The sequence below is a fragment of the Bubalus kerabau genome, chromosome 5 (genome assembly GCF_029407905.1).
Source record: "Bubalus kerabau isolate K-KA32 ecotype Philippines breed swamp buffalo chromosome 5, PCC_UOA_SB_1v2, whole genome shotgun sequence".
In the NCBI taxonomy this organism is placed as follows: Eukaryota; Metazoa; Chordata; class Mammalia; order Artiodactyla; family Bovidae; genus Bubalus; species Bubalus kerabau.
The window spans coordinates 121,498,788-121,506,523 of record NC_073628.1 but is presented as its reverse complement, the minus strand read 5'-3'; positions in this window follow the sequence as shown (position 1 = coordinate 121,506,523).

The following is a 7,736-nucleotide window of genomic DNA, read 5'->3' as shown; positions in this document are numbered from 1 at the left end:
TGATGTTTCTCACTCGGCACAGAGGTGACTTGTGGCCTTTGTCCATCATACAGAACCTCACAGCATACATTTTGTGGATTCACTGCTAGAGCCATCATTCCTTACGTATTTTCTCTGCATTCAAATATTTCCACTCTTTTATATTTTTGCGTTAGTCAATATAGGACGCTGAGTAAACATACCATGGGCTAGGGTAGCACAACTCCTGCCCACATATGGAGAGAGGCAAACATACCACATGGGGATCGGACAGGAATCCTACCCATGAAGACCCAGGAAGGAGTTTGAGCCTCTCTTCTTCCCGTAGAGAAAGAGTACAAGAAAATCACAAGCTGCCGTCACCTGCCAGGCCACCTCATCCAAGGAGGGTACCTTTCTGGGAATGCATTTTGGAGTGTCTTGTAATACCACTCAATTCTCCTGTATAATGATAAAATAAAATACTCAGCACTTTTAAAAAGTGAAAACAAGAAACTAGAGTTCATTCTTAGGATGAAGTGTTTCCTTCCTTCCTGGGGTAGGATGGAGACAGCCTACTGCTCTGGGGACATTGCTGGCTTCGCCTGCCGGCCCAGCCCTGCAGTAGAAGGAATCAGATGAGAAGGCCACGATAGAAGCCAGCTCTTCTGGAATTCCTGGGGCAGGGGTTGGTTGGGGGCAGTGGGGAATAATCCCCACTATCCACCTAGAACGGGGGTAGCTTGTTCTAATTTCATTTGACTCTACACCAGGACACCCCTCACTCTCTCAAACGCTGACTTGACAGTTAACTTCAGCCTCTCTCCTTAACTCTGCTCTGATCTTTCTTTAACCCCACTAGTTTTGCTCATTGCCCCAAGGTTCTACAACTCGCCTAGGCCACCAGGAGAGTTCACGCCTTCTCCACAGCCACTCCCTTGAGCTAAGATGAAGAGCTTTTCCTGGTGTTAAAACATAAAGCCTCACATCCTGGAAACCTCTCAGTCCTAGGGAAACAGGATAGTTGGTTATTCCCAGTCTGCAGTGAGCACACAGCAAATGGATAGCAGAAAAAGAAACTTGTTTATTTTATTTCTTGTCTATTATACAACTTGTAAAAAGACAGCACTGTGAGCAAATATCACAGAACTAAGTTATCTGAGTATATGTGAGCAAGAGAAGCAATAGCCATAAAATTTAAATCTCATTCTCCTCGCCTGTCACCCTGCGTCCTTCAGAAATGCCACTGCTGCCTTTTACCACTCTATGCTCAAGTAATATAACTTTGAAACTGGCCCAAGGAAAATGACGTAGGACAGTATATCTTCTATCTAAAAATAAACAATGAATTCTAAATCCAAACAGAAATGATTTTCAGATAATCCGGTTTTATCACATCTACATCTCTCTCCTCCCCCTTTTGTGGAAGTAACAAGAACAACCTATGAATCTATGTCAGAAGACAAAGGGAAAAACAAAACTCTGTGCCCAGAAAGACCTGATTTTACAAACCAGGAGGTGACCAAATTTCCAAAACATTATTGTCATAACCACGCACCAACAGAAGGGGGACACTAGAAGTACGAATAGTCAATACACACAATAGGACTCACCCATTACAAATCAGTCACTGATCCTTTATGCATTTCTTAACTCACCCAGTCTCAGAAAAGGTGCACACAAAGACTTGTTTATGTTATGGTCTCAGTTGTTCATTTTTGAGCAATCCACAGGGCAACCTATCCACATATGTTCTTCTGGTTTAGTTGCTAAGTCGTGTCTGAATCTTGCGACCCCATGGACTGTAGCCCACATGAGGCTCCTCTGCCCATGGGATTCTCCATACAAGAATACTAGATTGGGTTGCCATTTCCTACTCCAGAGGATCTTCCTGACCCAGAAATCGAACCCGGGTCTCTTCCATTTCAGGCAGATTCTTTACTGACTGAGCTATCAGGGAAGCCCATGAAGAATATTTCTTTAACTGTTTCGACAAAAAGAAATTAATGCATAATCATTTCAAAGCTCTGACTTTAAAGTTTCCATGCTTGTTGATATACTGGAGAAAAGACATACTTAGTGGACATCAGAATTGAGAGCCAGATTAACTGATGAAGCATACATACAGTTCTGCATCCAATTCTGGAGCTAATAAAACCATTCTGTCATGTCTGATGGATGCTTGAACAGATTTTCGGGTTTTGAAAGTCTCAAGTTAAGCTTCTAGTTTATTCCACTAAATCTCCAAGGCTTTGTAAAAAATGATCTCTCATATCTTCACTGCAAGACTTGAGTATGAAACTCTCCAGCAGGAAAACATCCTTAGAGCCAGGTATATTTTATAATCAATTATGTGTCCACATTACCTGAATATAGAAGACCAATGCTGAAGCTGCTTGAAAATAACAGTAGGAAAATTGGTGGCCAGTGGAAAGCCCCAGAGATGGGGCACCAATTTACTACAGACATTCTGATGAAAGAGGAAAGTTATTTGTCTTAAAGGAAAACTAGAGTCAGACATGGCAAATCTATTGGCATTAAAACCTAAAACTTTGCCTATTTTAAAAGAATTACACATTTTTAAAAACAGATGTTACTTTTTAGAGTATTTTTAGGTTTTTAGAGGAGAGAGAGAGAGTTCCCATATGTCCCTTCCCCCTACACATATGCAATTTCCCCACAAGTACCGCACAATAGAATGATAATGTATGTTGCCACTGATGTACCTGAACTAACACATCCTCATCACCCAGGTCCATAGACTACATACAGGTCCGTAGACTACATACACACATACTACATACATAGACTACATACATACATGCTACATACAGGTTTGGACAAATGGATAACATGTGTGCACTATTGTAGTATCATACCGCACAGTGTCACTGTCCTAAATTCCTCTGTGCTTCAACTATTCATCTCTCTCAATCGCCGGCATCTACTGATCCTTTTACTGCCTCCACAGTGTTGCTTTTCTCCAAAATGTCATCCTCCATATGTAGCCTTTTCAGATTAGTTTCTTTCACTTGGTAATATGCATTTAAGTTTCCTCCATGTCTTTTCATGGCTTGATAGTCCATTTCTTTGGAACCACATGTATTTTTATTTGACTTTCTTCCATAACTTAGAACTGTGGTTTCCATAGTTGGAGGAAGAGTTTCCATTTTACAAATTGGTAAACATAACATATTGGAGTAGGTAAGCCCTGGACTTAGAGACAGCAGTCATGGGTTCAATTTGTTCAGCTCTGCAATTTACTAGAATGAGACCTTGGAGAAGTCCCTTAACCACTGAGGAGAGTGCAGACTGGACATAAATAGGTTTAATTGTATGTGAGGAAACTTGGCTTAAGGTTGTGCCTGAAAGGGGTGTCCCCGAATGAGTGACGTCCCACTGACCCAGCTGTAAAATGAACACACATAAGAAACAGGGAGTTACTAAGTTTGAGGAAATCAAAATCATAAATAAAGATCATAAAACTGCTGTTGAATTCTAAAACAAATTCCAGTTACCCTCATACAGTGGAACAAAATGTAGCCAATGAAAATCATGATTTAGGGTATGGGACATTTTACTAATGGGGGATCACACTCATAAATAATCCCAGAGGGAACAGAGATATAAAGATTCATACCCAGAATTATACTAAATCTGTTGACCATACATGGGGTCATAAATAAAGGCAGCTAAAGAAATATACCAAAATGTTTATCAGTGCTTACCTGTGGTTAATAATTATAATTGTACTACCCAGGGTTTCAGCAGAAAAGAGATGAAACTCTTAAACTAAATAATTTAAGGAGAGTGGAACATGTATTAAGGGACTATTAGCAAGATACGGGGCAGAATGGTACAGGCTTCCGGAGCAGACCCCATTCCTGGCCTACATGGTAGGGGCTGGAGGAGGAAGTGGTTTCCTGAACGTATAGAGAGAATTCTATAAAGAAGGCTGTTTGGTAGGAGCTGTGTCCTTCAATCAAGGTGCACAGACAGCTGGCAGCAACCCTGCAGGGAGGAAATAAATAACCCAGCCTCATTCACACTGGCAAAACCCAAGGGGGAGTCAGAAGACAATGCGGTCAGGCTCCTAGGCACTCAGTAGCATGGAGAAGGATGGATCTAGAGAAACAGAATGATTTAATTCTTTTTTCTAAAATTTGAATTTTCTATGTTTTCTCCAATGAGTGTGTAAAACATGTATTTCATAGATTTACTTTTTTTTTTTTTTGCACCTGTAGCATTTCAAGTTTGTCATTCTTTGCAACGGTTTGGATAAAAAAATAAAATAAAACAGGGGCGTGGGTCAAGAAAGCTTGAAAATAAATAAGAGGGAAAATAAAAAATTACAGAAAGGTAACATGAGGAGCAATACAGGGAAATATAAAAGACACACTTGGTGGTTAAAGAAAATAGATGTCTGAGTGTTTCTGCGCCAGTTCCACACATCTTATGCTCTTTAAGGACTAATAGTCATAGAAGTAATAGTAAATTTTTTCATTTGATTTATTTTAAAAAATTTTATTAGAATAATAGCAATTTTTAAGAGAACATTTAGGAGACCTTCTGGCATCCGCTTTGACATACAGTCAGCCCTGAATGAAAACACTGTTTCAGAGCTGCCAAGGTCCTTTTTCAGCATTCTGAAACCATTTTGTCTTCTCCTGTCTCTGATCTAAACACATCTGCTTTCAAACCCCAAACGGTCATTTTGCAAGTGGACCAGATCAAGTGCAATCCAAACCTAGCAGATCTTACAGATGGGGCCAGTTTCAGTATCAGCAGATGTCAAACCGAGCAAATCATTGTCACTGGCTAATGGCAAGCAGATGAAGTCAGAAATAAATTGTGGGGTCTCCACTTCCTCAGAGCTCAGTTCTGTAAGCTAACACTGTTTTTCAAAACTCCCCAGTGTGCATCCAGATGCCTGTGCCGATTCAGTAAAGGGCAATGAACAATCTAGGAGTCTGGTCCCCAGCAAGGATTCCCGGGTGGGGGCACAGCTCCAAACGGCTTCATCCGAGTGAGGCAGGCAGGGTCACCTGAGTTTATTTCTCCCATCACAGTCTGGTCTGTGGCTGCTCCCTTAGCAACCCTGTGGCTGCTGCCAGCAGTCATGGGAACGGGAGTTATGACCTTTGCCTCAAACTGCAAGCCTGAAAACAAAAGCCACAGCACCTCCACAGCCTTGGCAAGGTCTAATTTATGTCTGAGTTGCCTGGCTGTAGATTTCAGACCCAAGGCAGCCCCTGAGTAAGGTAGGTAGGGGCTAGTCCATTAAAAGGGTGGTGGGAGCGCCAGGAAGTCCAAAGCAGATGTCCAAACCTAATCGAGTAGAAACCTAAGAGCAGACACAATCAATGCCAGTTTTGGCAGGCCTGTGGCTCTTAATTAAACAGACCCCTGACCTGACACTACAATCAATGTTGGAGAAATGAGGGTGGTTCTGAAGAAGCAAAAGCATGTCTGAATTGCAAAACTTCAAATAAACTGTGGAAACTATCGGAATGGAGTGTTAGCTGATAGGTACCTCTAGAGATTTCAACCCACTAGGATTTTCTAGAAATAGTTGATTTAAGGGAAGCTGGGGAAGCACATTGTATAAGAGTTTCCTTAGTGCAACTTAACTTTCCTATTAAGGAAAACAACTTTAGTAATTTGCATTGAGCCATTTATACGCAATCAAGAGTTAGTCTTCTCTTCAATGGCATATAAAAATAGAAAGCATAAATGTCAGAGCTGGAACAGACTCTAGATAGCACTATTTTTACTTTGTTAAGCAAAGCAACCCCTTTTAAAGAGATAAATCTTGCATACAACCTGAACATACCTAGAACAGATGAGAGAAATGTTTTATTGACATAAATGTATAAGGCAGAAGTGTATAACATTTCTGCCCAATGCTGCAAGTTTAGTCACTATGAACAAAGAGGTTTTTTGGATGAATGTGATCAGGATTTTGAGAGATGACTTGAAGACTTGTATCAATTTTAGAATTTAAAGGGTTTTTTTTGGTATTTTCTTCGCAACTGCGTTTGAAGGTGCTGACAGCGATTCTCATAGATAAATTGCTGCTGGTGGTGAGGATGTTTTTGTAACAGCATTTTTTTTCTGCAACCATAGGGCATTTTATTGAATAAAGCAAAAGAAATTTCATTCCGAAGTCTTCACTGAAGCAAGTTAACATTGGCAATATTTTAAGAAGCTGAAGTCTCCAAAGAGTTAAAATATCTTTTTTAAATGACTGTGATAAAGATAGCTAGCTGGACTCAACAAAAATCATCTCTCTTTCCTTTCCTTTCTGGGTACACAGTTCAGCCATGTTTTCCAGCCTTCTTTGTAGTTATCTGTCTGAGATTTACCTAGGGAAATGTGAGTGGAGCTGATACACACCACTCCCAGACTCTGCACCTGCAGACTTGTCACAGGCAACCCTCCAACCCTCAACAGCCTGCTGGCTGGAAAGGACTCCAAGGATCCAGTGAGGAGGATGAGGCCACAAGACAGAGGAAGCCTGGGCTCTCCAAGGACCAAGCAGAAGGCCACTTGCAGATCAGGAACAGTTTATTACACTTGGAAGAGCAAGGACTAAACTTTAACTGTGTTCGGCAAGTAAGCTTTAGAACCTTGTTATGACAGCCAGCATTATTTACTCTTAAAATATAATGGTTAACGTAAATATGCAAATAATATTTGAATCAAATATTTACAGGACTGCTGAAGGACCTATCTAGAAGCCATGGTTTGAGAACTAGAACTTTGATCCAAATTTCTGTAGAAAGGTATGTTTTCTGTGGTACAGGACAAAAACAACCCTTACTCAAAGCCGCCAAAACATCAGGAGGGCTTTTAGTAACTGGTGAGGACACTAATACGATCAAGATAGCTTCCTTTTCTGTGCAGTACTGTGGGAGCCTCAAGGCTCCATTCCCTCTCAGCCCAAATCATTATCATCCTGGCACACCTTCATAAATCTCAAAGGACCTGCCATACTTGGGGGCGTAAGTTAGAGCAGGACTTCTTTCTTCTAAAAGATTCCTATACCAGAGGGACACCTTCTCTGCCATACTACTTTTAGTGAATTAGCCACAATAAGACAGGAAGCTGGAGATAGCAAAAGACCAGCAAACTCAGAGAAGATTAAACTTCAAATTCCACACCCACTTCTTATTGAGGCATGGCCTGCCTGCCTGGTAAGTCACTTCAGTTGTGTCCGACTCCTGGTGACCCTGTGGACTGTAGCCTGCCAGGCCCCTCTGTCCGTGGGATTTTCCTGGCAAGAATACTGTAGTGGGTTGCTGTGCCCTCCACCAGGAGATCTTCCTGGTACACAAAAAGCTGTATATATTTAATGTATACGTGTTGTTGAGTTTAGAAATAAATATAAAACCATGAAAAGAATCACTACAGTCTATGCCAGAAACCTATCCATGACCTCTAAAAGTTTCCTCCCAACATCTTATTCTTTATGTTTTATATGTATGGACTGTTGTTTTGTTTAGTTGTTCAGACATGTCTGACTCTTTTGCAACCCCGTGGACCATAGCCTGCCAGGTTCCTCTGTCCATGGGATTCTCCAGGCAAGAATACTGGAGGAGGTTGCCATTTCCTTCTCCAATATATATGGATAAGAAAAATTAATATAAAATCTTCCCTATTAGCAAATATTTATATGTACAATACAGTATTGTTAACTATAGACACTGTGCCATACAATAGATCTCCAGGACTTACTCATCTTGCATAACTGGAACTTTGTACCCAAAGCCCCTCAG